We start from the raw sequence: 19,464 nt of genomic DNA on the forward strand, positions 1-19,464 counted from the left end.
ATCTATTCCTGGGGAGGAGGGCGGACGCCCTTGCCTTTGCCTCCCTGATCGCCCGCCGTAAGCAGCACCACCTAAAGCTGCGGACTGGCTGTCCGACTTATCGGAACTTCTCCAAATGGAGAAAATCAAATTCGCCATCCGTGGGTCGGAAGAGGGCTTCCACAAAACGTGGGAGCCATTCACCTGAATGTTCCGGGCCCTGTTTGTGGCCAGCAACCAGGTGAGCCAGGGATAAAGAGAAAGTAGCCAAGACACAAAAGGAAAGAGGGAGGGGGAAGGGTCCAGAGAAACAAGAAAGCGAAACCGAACCCGGCGGGAGTGCCGGGGGCTGGGGAGGGGGGGTGGGGGGGAGACACAACAGTGGTGGGAGCCAGGAGGGAGAAAAGAGAAGGGAACACAGGCGGGAAAGGGGACACAAGGGCCACAGCAAACACGGCGCGGGAAAGAAAACTAAAGAACGAAAAGAAGAAACAACTTAAACCCATGTAAATAACATTAGGGGCACTGCCCAGGTGCACCCCCCTTGAAAAATTCTTAGCGTTTTGTGTGTATTTATATTGTGTTATGTATAACAAAAACCCAATAAAAACATTTCTTTTGAACTTTCCAGAGGAAATTGGACAAATACTCCAAGGAAAGTTTGCATGGCAATGGTGGAAAGAACAAGGAGCATGTTGTCTAACTCTTTCAAAAAGCCAGCATCGGCATGTTGGACCTGGTAACCTCTTCCTGAGTTGCAGGATCTGTGCAAATCAACATAATCTGCCTTCCTTTTTTTTTTAGGAATTTAGAGTACCCAATTTTTTTTTTCCCAATTAAGGGGCAATTTAGCGTGGCCAATCCACCTCCCCTGCACATCTTTTGGGGTTGTGGGGGTGAGATCCATACAGGCACGGGGAGATATGCAAACTCTACACGGACAGTGACCCGGGACCGGGATCGAACCCGGATCCTCGGTGCCATGAGGCAGCAGTGCTAACCACTGCGCCACCGTGCCACCCTTAATCTCCCTCCTCTAACCTAGATGCTGAGGCCAATTAGAGCCCCCTTTAAACTGCCCCACCCTAACATTAATGAGACCGACCACTTGAAAGAGAACTTTGCGGCTGATCTTAACTAAGACTCTTCTGATGTCTCTATGGTTAAGTTCATGTTGTTCTGCATTCATTGAAACTCATTATTTGGAAGGACAGATGGGGATTGTGGTAGAATTCTTTGTGCTGCACCTTGGCATGTGATTTTCAGGTTTCTACTTGTTAATGCCCAACATGGTGAGTTCCCAATTTTCACTTTGCAAAGACGGAAGGCGGTGCATGGGAGCTGAGGTACTTTCCCAGGGAAATTCATCCTTGGCTGTTGAGGAAGTTGCTGCCTCAGCAGCTCCTCTGTCTGAGGTACAAGCTGGAGAACCACAAAGGAAGAAGGAGGCGGGCATTTGAAGCGTGCTTACACTGTCGAACATTCTGTCGCATGAAGTAATTGAGGTTTCCAACAGGAAACAGTATACGTAGCACTATGCCGTCCCAACAGGCCCAGGTTGGTAGACCCAACGAACAAAGAAGACAACATGCCAGACAGCAAGAAGGGGAGGGGGATTAGGAGGGAAGGGGGGAGTCGGGAGCAGGGGCCCTCGCCAAAACTATGCAATTGCTGAGAAATATAAATTATAACTGATGTATATAGTTTTTGTGTATGTTCATGCTCATCTTTGCTTTTTATAAAAAGAAAACCCTAATAAAAACATTGTTAAAAATAATGAATTCATATCTTATGAATTTGTTGTCTGGCCTCTTCGGTAATGGACCAGAAAGGATGAATTCATTGGCTTAATAGCTGGTCTCAATCCCCAGGTCGGTAATGTAAAAGCTAATATCATCTGAACCGGTTGATGCAAGTCTATGTTCCGTGAGCTAAATTTGGGCCTAATTGTCTCTGAGGCACAGCCTGGGTGATAAACTGTGGAGGAGTTTCCACACAAGGTGTTAAAATGAAAGATTAAGGATTCATCTCGTACCTTTGATAATTATTCTTGCCAGGATATTGATGCCAGCATTTTTACAAATTTGAGATTCAGAATGTTAGCAGATTTAAAGCTTTATGAGGACACTAGGAATGAGATTCAGTGATAGAGTTACAGAGGAACAAGCAGTTAATGAAATGTCCATTCTGCTGATGAATTAGCACCATTGAATATGCTTTACATAGAGAGTCTTTTTTAACATAAATGTGTAATAAGAATTTAAAGTTAAATTCTATGATCTAAGAGGTTGCTTTTCAATTCCCGAGTTTTGAGATTTGCCTCGAAATTGTTAAACAATTGACAAGCCCTTGCTTGTCAATCAATTTCACACTTCAAAGACTGGGCTTTTACAACCCTCTACGAGTATGGGGGCATGAGGGGAGGGGCATGAGGGGTGGGGAGGGCCATGAGACTGGGTGCCATGCCAGCAACTCAATCCCAGCAACCCCTGCAGCTCTCCCAGTGTCGGGGAGTTCAGCACGTGTTCGTGACATTTTACAGATCTATGCACCTGAGCCCCCAAGTCTCTTTGGACACGCCCGGTACCTAACCCCTTTCCATTTATAAAGTGCTCTGCTCTATCCTTTTTTGGTCCGAACTGGAGAACCTCACACTTGTTTACATTGGATTCCATCTGTCACAATTTTGCCCATTTCATCTAGTCTGTCAATATCTCCTTGCAATGTTATTGTAATATCGAGATTGTCTACAATGCCGCCTAACTTTCTACCATCTGCAAATCTGGATGTAAGACTTTTTATGCCATTAATGAATAATGTGAATGACCCAGTGTAAAAAAGGTTATTCCACAAATCCCCCCCCCCCAGGCGTCTCTTGCTCACCATCTTGCATCTGTGTCCCCCAGTGCTTTTACCATCAGTTAATGGGAACACTTTTTTTCTATTGTTGCTAATCTTGCACCACTCTGTCATATCCCTTCAATTGCCTTCGCTCCAAGGAGAATAATCCCAGCCTCCGCAGCCTCACCTTGTAGCTAAAACCCCTTGTGGTATTATCAGGTATTGCAGCATCCGAGAGGCTGAAGTTCCATTGGTCAAACCTGGGGGTTTACCATTGGCTGTACAGTATGTAGCTCCGCCCAGATAGGCAGGGTGTAAGGGTCAGTGCCATCCCAGCAGCCCTCATTCTGTACCTGAGCTGCTGGGGAACAGTTCTAGTCTATTGAAGCCTTCAGTTATGCTTTAACCTCGTCTTTGCAGTAATTGATCGTGCATCACCCCTCAAACTGCAACTATTCCGGTAAGTCCTCTTCGCCCTTTCGAAATGAAATGAAATGAAAATCGCTTATTGTCACAAGTAGACTTCAATGAAGTTACTGTGAAAAGCCCCTAGTCGCCACATTCCGGCACCTGTTCGGGGAGGCTGTTACGGGAATTGAACCGTGCTGCTGACCTGCCTTGGTCTGCTTTCAAAGCCAGCGATTTAGCCCAGTGTGCTAAATCTTTACTAGAGTGTAGTGACCAGAACTGGATGCAAAACTCTAGTCAGGGCCTAACCCCAGCAATGTGATAAATAACCAGACATTCAGCATAGCCTCCCTGCTTTTATACTCATTGCTTCTATTCATGAAATGCAGAATTCCAAATGAACAAAGAACAAAGTACAATACAGCACAGGAACAGGCCCTTCGGCCCTTCGGCCCTCCGACCATGCTGCCCGTCTCACCTAAAACCTTCTGCACTTCCAGGGTCCGTGTCCCTCTGTTCCCATCCTATTTATGTATTTGTCAAGATGCCCCTTAAATGTCACTATCGTCCCTGCTTCCACCACCTCCTCCGGCAGCGAGTTCCAGGCACCCACCACCCTCTGTGTAAAAAAAACTTGCCTCGCACATCTCCTCTAAACTTTGCCCCTCGCACCTTAAACCTATGTCCCCTAGTAATTGACTCTTCCACTCTGGGTAAAAAGCTTCTGACTATCCACTCTGTCTATGCCCCTCATAATTTTGTAGACCTCTATCAGGTCGCCCCTCAACCTCCGTCGTTCCAGTGAGAACAAACCAAGTTTATCTAACCTCTCCTCATAGTTAATGCCCTCCATACCAGGCAACATTCTGGTAAATCTCTTCTGTACCCTCTCTAAAGCCTCCACATCCTTCTGGTAGTGTGGCGACCAGAATTGAACTATACTCCAAGTGTGGCCTAACTAAGGTTCTATACAGCTGCAACATGACTTGCCAATTCTTATACTCAATGCCCCGGCCAATGAAGGCAAACATGCCGTATGCCTTCTTGACTACCTTCTCCACCTGCGCTGCCGCTTTCAGTGACTTGTGGACTTGTAGACCCAGGCCCTCTGCCTGTCAATACTCTTAAGGGTTCTACCATTCACTGTATATTCCCCACCTGCATTAGACCTTCCAAAATGCATTACCTCATATTTATCTGGATTAAACTCCATCTGCCATCTCTCCGCCCAAGTCTCTAACAGATCTTATCCTGCTGTATCCTCTCACAGTCCTCATCGCTATCCGCAACTCCACCAATCTTGTGTCGTCCGCAAACTTACGGATCAGACCAATTGCATTTTCCTCCAAATCATTTATATAAACTATGAACAGCAAAGGTCCCAGCACGGATCCCTGTGAAACACCACTAGTCACAACCCTCCATTCAGAAACGCACCCTTCCACTGCTACCCTCTGTCTTCTATGACCGAGCCAGTTCTGTATCCATCTTGCCAGCTCACCTCTGATCCCGTGTGACTTCACCTTTTGTCCCAGTCTGCCATGAGGGACCTTGTCAAAGGCCTTACTGAAGTCCATGTAGACAACATCCACTTTCCTACCTGCATCAATCATCTTTGTGGCCTCCTCGAAAAACTCTACCAAGTTAGTGAGACACGACCTCCCCTTCACAGGACACAGAACATAGAACATACAGCACAGAAGGAGGCCATCGAATCTGCACCGACCCACTTAAGCCCTCACTTCCACCCTATCCCCGTAACCCAATAACCCCTCCTAACCTTTTTGGTCACTAAGGGTAATTTATCATGACCAATCCACCTAACCTGCACGTCTTCGGACTGTGGGAGGAAACCGGAGCACCCGGAGGAAACCCACGCAGACACGGGGAGAACGTGCAGACTCCGCGGGGAATCGAACCTGGGACCCTGGCGCTGAGAAGCCACAGTGCTATCCACTTGTGCTACCGTGCTGCCTCTCGCTAATACGACCCTCATCAATAATTTTCGTCAATTCCTCGAAAAACTCGATCAAGTTAGTGAGACACGACCTACCCTTCACAAATACATGCTGCCTCTCGCTAATACATGCACTTGCTTCCAAATGGGGGTAAATCCTGTCTCGAAGAATCCTCTCCAATAATTTCCCTACCACTGACGTAAGGGTCACCAGCCTGTAATTTGCTGGATAATGCTTTGCTAACCACACTTCGTCTGTCCTGCCACCTTCAACAATTGATGCAGGTCACCAGGCCTCTCTGTTCGTGCACACGCGTTAGAATTTTACCATGAAGTCTAAATTGCCTTTCCCGATCCCTTTTGCCAAAATGCATCACCTTACATGTCATTAAATTCCACCTACCATTTGCCTGTCCATTCTGCTAGTCTATGTATGTTCTGTTCCGGGCAATTCATTTCATCCTCACTGTTTCCCATTCCTCCCAAATTTGGTAACACCGGGGAAGGAGCAAGATGGCGCCGGAACGTGGCGACTCTCAGCGAGCTCGCCCCCACAGGTCCTCTTCCTACATCTTTTAGAACCGTTCTAACTTGTCTTATCGTATGTCCTACGTTTTTCATGTGTGGAACGACCTGCCTGAACTGTACGCAGAACAATACTTTCCACTGTACCTCGTGACAATGAATCTATTTAAATGGGCTCTAAAAGATGGTGTCAACCCATTTACCCGGTTACCTCGATACCACATTTCATTTTGTTCAAATGATCAACAATGGCGTCTCTCTCTAGTTGCAGTAACATGTGCGAATGAAGGAGGAAGAGGATTTGTTTTTACGTGGCACCTTACTGAGCTCAGGATTGGATTGGATTGGATTGGGTTTGTTTATTGTCACGGTACCGAGGTACAGTGAAAAGTATTTTTCTGCGAGCAGCTCAACAGATCATTAAGTACATGGGAAGAAAAGGGAATAAAAGAAAATACATAATAGGGCAACACAAGGTACACAATGTAACTACATCAGCACTGGCATCGGATGAAGCATACAGGGTGTAGTGTTAATGAGGTCAGTCCATAAGAGGGTCATTTAGGAGTCTGGTGACAGTGGGGAAGAAGCTGTTTTTGAGTCTGTTCGTGCGTGTTCTCAGGCTTCTGTATCTCCTGCCCGATGGAAGAAGTTGGAAGAGTGAGTAAGCCGGGTGGGAGGGATCTTTGATTATACTACCCGCTTTCCCCAGGCAGCGGGAGGTGTAGATGGAGTCAATGGATGGGAGGCAGGTTTGTGTGATGGACTGGGCGGTGTTCACGACTCTCTGAAGTTTCTTGCGGTCCTGGGCCGAGCAGTTGCCATACCAGGCTGTGATGCAGCCCGATAGGATGCTTTTTATGGTGCATCTGTAAAAGTTGGTAAGAGTCAATGTGGACATGCCAAATTTCCTTAGTTTCCTGAGGAGGTATAGGCGCTATTGTGCTTTCTTGGTGGTAGCATCGACGTGGGTGGACCAGGACAGATTTTTGGAGATGTGCACCCCTAGGAATTTGAAACTGCTAACCATCGCCACCTCGGCCCCATTGATGCTGACAGGGGTGTGTACAGTACTTTGCTTCCTGAAGTCAATTACCATCTCTTTATTTTTGCTGGCATTGAGGGAGAGATTGTTGTCGCTACACCACTCCACTAGATTCTCTATCGCCCTCCTGTATTCGGACTCGTCGTTATTCGAGATCCGGCCCACTATGGTCGTATCGTCAGCAAACTTGTAGATGGAGCTGGAACCAAGTTTTGCCACGCAGTCGTGTGTGTACAGGGAGTAGAGTAGGGGGCTAAGTACGCAGCCTTGCGGGGGACCGGTATTGAGGACTATTGTGGAGGAGGTGTTGTTGTTCATTCTTACTGATTGTGGTCTGTTGGTCAGAAAATCGAGGATCCAGTTGCAGAGTGGGGAGCCAACTCATAGGTTTTCGAGCTTTGATATGAGATTGCAAGACTCATCACAACCAGTTAAGTACTTTTTAAATGGAGATGCCAGCCATTTGGTGCACAGCAGGATCCCCGAACAGAATTGTGAGATGTGACCCAAGACTTTGGGTGGCACGGTAACACGGTGGTTAGCACTGTTGCTTCACAGCACCAGGGATCTGACTTGGGTCACGTGCGGAGTCTGCACGTTCTCCCCATGTCTGCATGGGTTTCCTCCGGGTGCTCCGGTTTCCTCCCACAGTCCAAAGCTGTGCGGGTTAGGTGGATTGGCCATGCTAAATTGCCCATAGTGTCCAAAATTGCCCTTAGTGTTGGGTGGGGTTGCTGGGTTATGGGGATAGGGTGGAGGTGTGGACCTTGGCTAGGGTGCTCTTTCCAAGAGCCGGTGCAGACTCGATGAGCTGAATGGCCTCCTTCTGCACTGTAAATTCTATGGATCTATGATCTATGATTACAGTTGGCACATTTTTCCAAAAGCAGGGCGTTGCCATGTCAAATGCCGTTTGCATATCGCGGACATAAAATGGAGGATTGGGCATCCACTCAAAATGGCCGCCTGCACCGGGAGCAGGTTCTTTATTCGGCTGCATCACCACCCTAATAGCACCTGCCTCCTCTTCTGCCTTCGCGCCAGAATGCCGGAGATTCAATGAGCTGAGCTGCTTTGCTGCAAGCTCACGAGCAGGATAGATTTGGATCTACTTCCGAGTTGCAGTTCTGTTTCCCACAGAAGCCGCTCGCGTACTTTGCCATTGGAGATCCCGAAGACTATTTGAGCTTGATGTTGATGTAAAAAACAAAATTCACAAATCGAAATTTTCCGTGGTGACGGCGGACCGCGAGTCTTTAATTGGAGTTGAAGCGTGTGAGGATCTGCAGCTAGTCCAATGAGTCTACAGTGCACACAGTGCTGCTCAGGCTCTCATCCCTCAAGGGGCTCCATACTCAATGATTTCCCTGAAATTTGCAATGTTTTGGTACGTTACCATACACGTACAAGATTCAATTCATGAAATGAAAATCGCTTATTGTCACAAGTAGGCTTCAAATGAAGTTACTGTGAAAAGCCCCAAGTCACCACATTCCTGCGCCTGTTCGGGGAGGCTGGTACGGGAATTGAACCCGCGCTGCTTGGTCTGCCTGGGTCTGCTTTCAAAGCCAGCGATTTAGCCCTGTGCTAAACCAGCCCCTAAAGGAAGATGCGAAGCCTGTGATTCATGCATCGAGACGTGTCCCAGCGCCGTTAAGGGATAAACTAAAGGCAGAGCTAGATATAATGACTGCTTTGGGTGTCATTAAGCATATTGAAGTGCCCACTGAGTGGATTAATTCCACGGGATATGTAAAGTTGTGTAATAAAGAACCTCCTTACTGGATGGCCTGTATCGATGGTATCAAAATAAAAGAAGAAACCAAGAAGGACCCAGTGTTGCAGAAGGTGAGAAGAAATCTGCGTGAAGGATGGCCGAGCGAATCCTGCTCCGGTTTCTACAACGTGAGAGCAGAGTTTTTAAGAGTACCCAATTATTTTTTTCCCAATTAAGGTGCAATTTAGCATGGGCAATCCACCTACCCTGAATATCTTTGGGTTGGGGGGGGGGGTGAGTCCCACGCAGACATGGGGAGAATGTGCAAACTCCACACGGACAGTGACCCAGGGCCGGGATTCGAACCCGGGTCCTCAGCGCCATAGTCCCAGTGCTAACCACTGCGCCGCGTGCTGCCTGGGGGAGCAGAGTTGAGTGTTGCAGATGGAGCCTTGCTGAAAAAAAAAGAGAAAAATAATTCCTAAACCTTTTGAGGTCGGTGGTTCTGAGCAAACTCCATGAAGAGCAAACGGGACGAAAAAAAGGTAAAAAGCGAACCAAAGACACGGTCTATCGTCCGGGTATCCTGCGAGAGATCGACATAGTGGCACAAAACTGGACACGGTGCGGGAGAGTGAACGTTTGCACACAGTGCGGGAAGCAAGCAAAAGGCAGATGGTGTAAACTGCTTCAGTTCCAAGTGTTGGAGAAATCTGCTCATCCAAGAGCAGAAAGGCAACCACTCTGTCAAAAAAAAAGGAGGCAAGGGAGAGATTTCAAGCCCAATCCACAAAGAGGTTTGACGATGAGTCTACGAAAAGTCTCAAACCCATTGTGATACAACAGTCACCATCTGAAGAACATACGGAAGAAACACAACAAGAGGATGATACATCAATACACGAAGAACGTCAAACACAAAAAACAAGTACTGAAGAACATGAAGTGCCTTTGCAAGTTCAGCAGACACTGAGAAAGTCTACAAGGATAAGGCACAAGCCAAGAAAGACTGAACTTGTGAAAGACTGTTTAAAAAAAAGTTCTAAACATATAAATAGTTATGCATATCGTGGGTGAAATGTAAAAATAGTCTAATGTATGTAAATAATTTCATTTTCCAAAGGAAATGGGATGTGATGGTATGCGTAAAGCAATTCTGTACATAATGTTATACACAACCTCCGACCACTAGATGGCAGTGTAAACCCACCACGTAACCCTGTGGCTGGGGAGTTGGGAATAGATCGTGTTGGAGGATAGACATATTTTGCAGTAGCTCTACAATAGTTAATTAGTGTTGGTAGTTGAGTATTCTATTTATCCTAGTTAACTTTATCACGCAGTTGTTTCAAAATAAATTATTTTAGCTAAATATTCTGTCGTTCATTATTCACTTTGGCAGTCTACAGAACATGACAATCCCCACTTCTGACCTTATGATGGAAGGAAGGTCATCGAAGCAGCTGAAGTTAGTTGGGCCTAGGACACTACCGTGAGGAACTCCTGCAGTGATATTCTGGAACTGAAATGATTGATCGCCAACCACCACAACCATCTTCCTTTGTGCCAGGCATGACTCCAACCAGCAGAGGGTTTTTCCCCAATATTACTCGGGCTCCTCGATCAAATGCTGTCTTGATGTCAAGGGCAGTCACTCTCACCTCACCTCGAGTTCAGCTCTTTTTGTCCATGTTTTAACTAAGGCTGCAATAAGGTCAGGAGCTGAGTGATCCTGGTGGAACCCAAACTGAGCATCAGTGAGCTGGATAGCACTGCTAATGACCCCTTCCCTCACTTTGATGAAGAGTAGACTGTCGGGGCGGTAATTGGTTGGGTTGCATTTTTCCTGTAACTTGCGTACAGAAAAAATCTGGGCAATTTTTGAAACAGCTTGGAACAGTATGGAACAGCTTGGCTAGGGTCGCAGCAAGTTCTGGAGCACAAGTCTTCGGTACTATTGCTGAGATATTGTCAGCACCCAAAGCCTTTGCAGTATCCAGCGTCTTCAGCCATTTCTTGATGTCACGTGGAGTGAATCGTATTGGCTGAAGATTGACATCTGTGATGCTGGGGACCTCCGGAGGAGACCGAGGTGGATCATCCACTCGGCACTTCTGGCTGAAGATTGTTGCGAATGCCTCAGCCTGGTCTTTTGCACTGATGTGCTGGGCTCCTCCATCATTGAGGATGGGGATATTTGTGGAACCTCCTCTTCCAGTGAGTTGTTTAATTGTCCACCACCATTTATTCACAACTGGATATGGCAGAACCTAGATCTGATATGTTGGTTGTGGAATCGCTTAGCTCTGTCTATCACTTGCCGCTGTTTGGCAACATGAATTGTAGCTTCAGCAGGTTACCACCCATTGTTAGGTATGCCTGGTGCTGCACCTGGCATTCCCTCCTGCACTATTGTTTGAACTAGCCACATGTAGGCCAGACCAGGTAAGGACGGCAGATTTCCTTCCCGAAAGGACGTTCAGCAACCAGGTGTGTTTTTAGAACAATCGCCAATGGTTTCATGGTCATTGTCACCAAGACCCAGGCTTTGGATGTTCCGACCTTGGCAACAGCGGGAATTGGCCTGGGTGTGACCGGAAAATTTGGAGAGCGGCCAAAAGTCTGTTGGGCAGGGAAGATCCGGGTCTAGCTTTTTAATTCCAGATTTATTACACTGAATTTAGTTCCACCAGCTGCCGTGGTGGGACTCAGACCCTTGTCCCCAGAGCATTAATCTCCAACTCTGCATTACTAACCCAGTGACGTTACCATCACACCACTGCTGCCCAACGAGAAGTCTGTTCTCCTCCTTTGCCGGAATCTCTCCCCGGCACTGTGCAGAGTGACCATCACCCTGAGGCCGCCCCTGTGCGAGTTCCTGAGTGAAGACGGTCCCGTCATCACAGGGCTTGGTACGCCTGGCGTTTTGGGCTGGTGAGGTGACTATGTTTAAGTGGGTGGGGTTTGTGCAGATCCTTTCCCACTCCCTCATCCAAGGCAGCGGATACGGCCCTGGTGCAACGAGAGCCACGAGCTACAAGGATGCAGGTTTGATTTTGGTGATGTCCTCATTGATGAGCTGCTGAGCAGGTAAAAGAGCTTCATCCGCCCTAGACCTCACGGTCCAATCCATCGGCGCTCTTTGTGATCTACCACACTCTCACCTTGCTCGTTAACCCATGGCTGGGGGTTTGGAGAGCACGACCTTCCCTCAGCGGACTGTCCATTAGAGCTGACGGGCCCGGCCAACCCAGAACTGACAGGGTCAGAGACGCCAACCTCACACCTCTGACACAATTCTAAACCGGGATTGGCACCTGAACTGGAGAGGCTACTTGAGATGCTGCCCATATGGGGCTTGTGGGTAAGGGGCATCTCACCTCTCTCTGCCATCTTGGACCTTACTGACCCGCTGAATTCTAGATGAGTCAGCCAAACCAAGAAAATCTCCCCGAGTATCCAGGGGAAGTTCAGTAGTTACATTATTAACAAGTTATGCATCAGACCTTGGTGCGTAACCACTTCCTTTCAGCCGAAAAGGGAAGTTAAATGGCCCTTGAAAGGCACAGTTGAATCCTGTGTCCGTTAGTGAAGTAGATGAGGGGAGACTTTGAAATGCTTAATCCTGGAGCAGAGTAATTTGGTGTCCATTCTGATTTCCTCACTTATTTTTAAAAAGACCTTCATTTGTAATAATATCTCCGTATTGTCTGCAATATTGCTTCAATGTTGTAAATAACTGGACTCCTCTTCTTCACCTCACACTCCCTCTCAAACCCCTGCAGTCAATTCCCAACCCCTCTCGTATTTTCCTATCCCATTTTTCTTCTCTCATTTCCTCCTATCCCCGTCCCTCCCTTCATCCCCACCATGATTTAGAATTCATCTTGTGCAGTTCCCTAAACTGCAACACCGCAGGCCACAGTATCCTTAACTTCTGTGAATCAGAGAGATGTACTGCCAAAATGGAGGCCATTCGGCCCTTGTGTCTTTCCCAACCGAGAATGACCCATTCAGCTTCATCCCACTGTCCAACTCTTGGTCTGTAACCTTATAGATTATGGCAATAAATTGATGAGATACGAGGAGAGTTTCTGCCTCAAACGTGTTTTCAGGTTGTTGAGTTCCAGGCCCCTCCCACCCTTTGGGTGAAAAAGGTTCTCCTCAACTGCTCTCTAATCTTTTCACCAATTACTGGTCCCGAGTTATTGATCTTCCTTCCTAAAGATCAGAAGAAATGGGAGCAGGGAAAGGCCATTCAGCCCATCAACACTGCCCCACCGTCCAATAAGAATATGGCTGATCTGATTGCAACCCGAGCAATTTCTCACCTGTCCCCCATAACCCTAGACTCTCTTGAAAAGTTTGTCTGACTCAACCTTGACTCCATTCAATGACCCTGCTTCCACTGTGCATGAGAATTTCAAAGACACAATGAGAGAAAGAAATTCTGCCTCATCTCTCTTTTAAATAAGGGACCACTTATCTTTACTTTTTATTTTTTTAAATAAATTTAGAATACCCAATTATTTTTTCCCCCAATTTTAGGGGCAATTTAGCGTGGCCAATCCACCTTCCCTGCACATCTTTGGGTTGTGGGGGTGAAACCCACGCAGGCACGGGGAGAATGTGCAAACTCCACACGGACAGTGACCCGGGGCCGGGATCGAACTCGGGTCCGCCGCAGGCAACAGTGCTAACCACTGCGCCGCCGTGCTGCCCAGGGACCACTTATCTTTACTCTGGGCCCCCAATTCAGCCATTATCAGGGCAGTCTACATTAGGCCATTTGGACATTCTGAATTCTCCCTCTGTGTAACCGAACAGGCGCCGGAATGTGGCGACTAAGGGCTTTTCACAGTAACTTCATTGCATTGGTTATTTTTTTTTAAATATTTTATTGAAAATTTTTGGCCAACCATCACAGTAAATTGTGTATCCTTTACACAGTAATATAACAATATAAATAACAATGGCCAGTTTTATAAACAAGAAATAAATAATATATAAACAAAAACAAAAACAAAACTAAATGGCAACTGCCTTGTCCCAGATAAATATTCTCCAAAAATATGTTTTAACAGTCCAATATACAATTATCTATAACAACAACCTATACATATTATACTTATATATTAACATCCCTGAGAATCCCTCTGGTTCCTCCCCCCCCTCCCCCTCCCGCCCCCCCCCGCCCCCCCACCCTGGGCTGCTGCTGCTGTCTTCTTCTTTTCCATTCCCTCTATCTTTCTGTGAGGTATTCGACGAACGGTTGCCACCGCCTGGTGAACCCTTGAGCCGATCCCCTTAGGACGAACTTAATCCGTTCCAGCTTTATAAACCCTGCCATGTCATTTATCCAGGTCTCCACACCCGGGGGTTTGGCTTCCTTCCACATCAACAGTATCCTGCGCCGGGCTACTAGGGACGCAAAGGCCAAAACATCAGCCTCTCTCGCCTCCTGCACTCCCGGCTCTTCTGCAACCCCAAATATAGCCAACCCCCAGTTTGGTTCGACGCGGACCCCCACTACCTTCGAAAGCACCTTTGTCACCCCCACCCAAAACCCCTTTAGTGCCGGACATGACCAGAACATGTGGGTGTGATTCGCTGGGCTTTTCGAGCATCTCGCACACCTATCCTCTACTCCAAAAAATTTGCTAAGCCGTGTTCCAGTCATATGCGCCCTGTGTAACACCTTAAATTGTATCAGGCTTAGCCTGGCACACGAGGACGATGAGTTTACCCTACTTAGGGCATCAGCCCACAGCCCCTCCTCAATCTCCTCCCCCAGCTCTTCTTCCCATTTCCCTTTCAGCTCGTCTACCATAATCTCCCCCTCGTCTCTCATCTCCCTATATATGTCTGACACCTTACCGTCCCCCACCCATGTCTTTGAGATCACTCTGTCCTGCACCTCCTGCGTCGGGAGCTGCGGGAATCCCCTCACCTGTTGCCTCGTAAAAGCCCTCAGTTGCATATACCGGAATGCATTCCCTTGGGGCAACCCATATTTTTCGATCAGCGCTCTCAGACTTGCAAACGTCCCATCTACAAACAGATCTCTCAATTGTGTTACTCCTGCTCTTTGCCATGTTCCAAATCCCCCATCCATTCTCCCCGGAGCAAACCTATGATTATTTCTTATCGGGGACCACACCGAGGCTCCCGTCTTTCCCCTATGCCGTCTCCACTGCCCCCAAATTTTCAGAGTAGCCACCACCACCGGGCTTGTGGTGTATTTCTTCGGTGAGAACGGCAACGGCGCCGTCACCATGGCTTGTAGGCAAGTCCCCCTACAGGACGCCTTCTCCAATCTCTTCCACGCCGCTCCCTCCTCTTCTCCCATCCACTTACATACCATTGAGATGTTGGCGGCCCAGTAGTACTCACTCAGGCTCGGTAGCGCCAGCCGCCCCCCCCCCCTATCCCTACTATGCTGCAAAAATCCCTTCCTCACTCTCGGGGTCTTCCCGGCCCACCCAAAACTCATGATACTCGTCTCAATCCTTTTGAAAAAAGCCTTCGTGATCACCACCGGGAGGCACTGAAACACAAAGAGGAATCTCGGGAGGACCACCATTTTAACCGCTTGTACCCTCCCTGCCAATGACAGGGATACCATGTCCCATCTCTTGAAGTCCTTCTCCATCTGTTCCACCAACCGCGTTAAGTTTAACCTATGCAGTGTACCCCAATTCTTGGCTATCTGGATCCCCAGGTAACGAAAGTCCCTTGTTACCTTCCTCAACGGTAAGTCCTCTATTTCTCTGCTCTGCTCCCCTGGATGCACCACAAACAGCTCACTTTTCCCCATGTTCAGCTTATATCCTGAAAATTCTCCAAACTCCCCAAGTATCCGCATTATCTCTGGCATCCCCTCCGCCGGGTCTGCCACATACACCAATAAATCGTCCGCGTAAAGAGATACCCGGTGTTCCTCTCCTCCCCTGAGTACTCCCCTCCACTTCCTGGAACCCCTCAATGCTATTGCCAGGGGCTCAATCGCCAGTGCAAACAATAATGGAGACAGAGGACATCCCTGCCTCGTCCCTCTATGGAGCCGAAAATACGCAGACCCCCGTCCATTCGTGACCACGCTCGCCATCGGGCCCTATACAGCAGCTGTACCCATCTAATATACTCATCTCCAAAGCCAAATCTCCTCAACACCTCCCACAAATAATCCCACTCCACTCTATCAAATGCTTTCTCGGCATCCATCGCCACCACTATCTCCGCTTCCCCCTCTGGTGGGGGCATCATCATTACCCCGAGCAGCCTCCGTATATTCGTATTCAGCTGTCTCCCCTTCACAAACCCAGTTTGGTCCTCATGGACTACCCCCGGGACACAATCCCCTATCCTCATTGCCATTACCTTGGCCAGAATCTTAGCGTCTACATTTAGGAGGGAAATAGGTCTATAGGACCCGCATTGCAGCGGGTCTTTTTCCTTCTTTAGGAGAAGCGATAGCGTTGCCTCCGACATAGTCGGGGGCAGCTGTCCCCTTTCCTTCGCCTCATTAAAGGTTCTCATCTGTATCGGGGCAAGCAAGTCCACATATTTCCTATAAAATTTGACTGGAAATCCATCCGGTCCCGGAGCCTTCCCCGCCTGCATACTCCTAATTCCTTTCACTACTTCCTCTATCTCGATCTGTGCTCCCAGTCCCACCCTCTCCTGCTCCTCCACCTTAGGAAATTCCAGCCGGTCCAGGAAGCACATCATTCTCTCCTTCCCATCCAGGGGCCGAGCTTCATATAATCTTTTATAGAATGCCTTGAACACTCCATTCACTCTCTCCGCTCCCCGCTCTATCTCTCCTTCCTCATCCCTCACTCCCCCTATTTCCCTCGCTGCTCCCCTTTTCCTCAATTGATGGGCCAGCAACCTGCTCGCCTTCTCCCCATACTCATACTGTACACCCTGTGCCTTCCTCCACTGTGCTTCTGCAGTACCCGTTGTCAGCAAGTCAAATTCTACGTGTAACCTTTGCCTTTCCCTGTACAGTCCCTCCTCCGGTGCCTCCGCATATTGCCTGTCCACCCTCAGAAGTTCTTGCAGCAACCGCTCCCGTTCCCTACTCTCCTGCTTTCCTTTATGTGCCCTTATTCGTATCAGCTCCCCTCTAACCACTGCCTTCAGCGCCTCCCAGACCACTCCCACCTGGACCTCCCCGTTATCATTGAGTTCCAAGTATTTTTCAATGCACCCCCTCACCCTTCGACACACCCCTTCATCTGCCATTAGTCCCATGTCCATTCTCCAGGGTGGAGGCCCTTCTGTTTCCTCCCCTATCTCCAAGTCTACCCAATGTGGAGCGTGATCCGAAATGGCTATAGACGTATACTCCGTCCCCCTCACCTTCGGGATCAACACCCTTCCCAAAACAAAAAAGTCTATTCGCGAATAAACTTTGTGGACATAGGAGAAAAACGAAAACTCCTTACTCCTAGGTCTGCTAAATCTCCACGGGTCTACTCCTCCCATCTGCTCCATAAAATCTTTAAGCACCTTGGCTGCAGCCGGCCTCCTTCCAGTCCTGGATCTCGACCTGTCCAGCCCTGGCTCCAGCACCGTATTAAAATCTCCCCCCATTACCAACTTTCCCACCTCTAGGTCCGGGATGCGTCCTAGCATGCGCCTCGTAAAATTGGCATCATCCCAGTTCGGGGCATATACGTTTACCAAGACCACCGCCTCCCCCTGTAATTTGCCACTCACCATCACGTATCTGCCCCCGCTATCCGCCACTATGGTCTTTGCCTCAAACATAACCCGCTTCCCCACTAGTATAGCCACCCCCCTGTTTTTCGCATCTAGCCCCGAATGAAACACCTGCCCCACCCATCCTTTGCGTAGTCTAACCTGGTCTATAAGTTTCAAGTGCATCTCTTGTAACATAACCACGTCTGCCTTAAGTTTCTTAAGGTGTGCGAGTACTCGTGCCCTCTTTATCGGCCCGTTCAGCCCTCTCATATTCCACGTGATCAACCGGGTTGGGGGGCTTTTTACCCCCCCCCCCCCTTGTCGATTAGCCATCCCCTTTTTCCAGCTCCTCACCCGGTTCCCACGCAGCTGTGTCCCCCCCAGGCGGTGCCCCCCCCACCCACCCCACCCCATTCCGGCTCCCCCCTCGCCCCAGCAGCAGCAACCCAGTAGCTCCCCCCTCCCACCCCCCCCCCGCTAGACCCCCCACTAGCGTAGTTACACCCCCCATGTTGCTCCCAGAAGTCAGCAAACTCTGGCCGACCTCGGCTTCCCCCCGTGACCTCGGCTCGCACCGTGCGACGCCCCCTCCTTCCTGCTTCCCTATTCCCGCCATGATTATCATAGCGCGGGAACAAAGCCCGCGCTTCCCTTTTGGCCCCGCCCCCCATGGCCAACGCCCCATCTCCTCCTCCTCCCTTCCTCCCTCCACCACCACCTGTGGAAGGGAGAAAAGCTACCGCATTGCAGGATTAATAACATAAAACTCATCTTTCCCCCCCTTTTCCCCCCCCTCTTCGCCCCCCCATACTCGCCCCACCACTTTGTTTCAAACGTTCTTTTTTAATAACCCGTTTATTCCAGTTTTTCTTCCACAATAAAGTCCACGCCTCATCCGCCGTCTCAAAGTAGTGGTGCCTCCCTCGATATGTGACCCACAGTCTTGCCGGTTGCAGCATTCCAAATTTTATCTTCTTTTTGTGAAGCACCGCCTTGGCCCGATTAAAGCTCGCCCTCCTTCTCGCCACCTCCGCACTCCAGTCTTGATATACGCGGATCACCGCGTTCTCCCACCTACTGCTCCGAGTTTTCTTTGCCCATCTAAGGACCATCTCTTTGTCCTTAAAACGGAGGAATCTCACCACAATGGCTCTAGGAATTTCTCCTGCTCTCGGTCCTCGCACCATCACTCGGTATGCTCCCTCCACCTCCAGCGGACCCGCCGGGGCCTCCGCTCCCATTAACGAGTGCAGCATCGTGCTCACATATACCCCGACGTCTGCTCCTTCTGCACCTTCAGGAAGGCCAAGAATCCTTAAATTATTCCTCCTCGCGTTATTCTCCAGCACCTCCAACCTTTCCACACACCTTTTGTGTTGTGCCTCGTGCATCTCCGTCTTCACCACCAGGTCCTGTATATCGTCCTCGTTCTCGGCAGCCTTTGCCTTCATGACCCGAAGCTCCCGCTCCTGGGTCTTTTGCTCATCCTTTAGCCCTTCGATCGCCTGTAATATCGGGGCCAACAGCTCCTTCTTCATTTCCTTTTTAAGTTCTTCCACGCAACATTTCAAAAACTCTTGTTGTTCAGGGCCCCATATTAAACTGCCACCTTCCGTCGCCATCTTGGTTTTTGCTTGCCTTCCTTGCCGCTGCTCCAAAGGATCCACTGCAATCTGGCCACTTCCCTCTCCTTTTTCCATCCGTATCCAGGGGGGATTCCCTTCTGGTTTACCGCACAGTGCTTCTAGCCGTTAAAATTGCCGTTGGGGCTCCTATCAAGAGCCCAAAAGTCCGTTCCACCGGGAGCTGCCGAAACGTGCGACTTAGCTGGTCATCGCCGCACCCGGAAGTCCTTCATTGCATTGTTAATGTAAACCTATTCGTGACAAAGATTAGTATTATTATTGATGTCATGGGCTCTCATCGGTTGTGGCAAGACTTAAACAACAGAACGAGCTACAAAGCAAAGCCGAGTAGTATCTCCGGCGGCAGCGCACCCTTCCCCGATCAACTCAATGCATTCGATGCTCGGTTCGAGCAGGAAACCATCAAACCATTCATAGTTTCATAGAATTTACAGTGCAGAAGGAGACCATTCGGCCCATCGAGTCTGCACCGGCTCTTGGAAAGAGCACCCTACCCAAGGTCAACATCTCCACCCTATCCCCATAACCCAGCAACCCCACCCAACACTAAGGGCAGTTTTGGACACTAAGGGCAATTTAGCATGGCCAATCCACCTAACCTGCACATCTTTGGACTGTGGGAGGAAACCGGAGC

Source organism: Scyliorhinus torazame, chromosome 9 (assembly GCF_047496885.1).
Source record: "Scyliorhinus torazame isolate Kashiwa2021f chromosome 9, sScyTor2.1, whole genome shotgun sequence".
In the NCBI taxonomy this organism is placed as follows: Eukaryota; Metazoa; Chordata; class Chondrichthyes; order Carcharhiniformes; family Scyliorhinidae; genus Scyliorhinus; species Scyliorhinus torazame.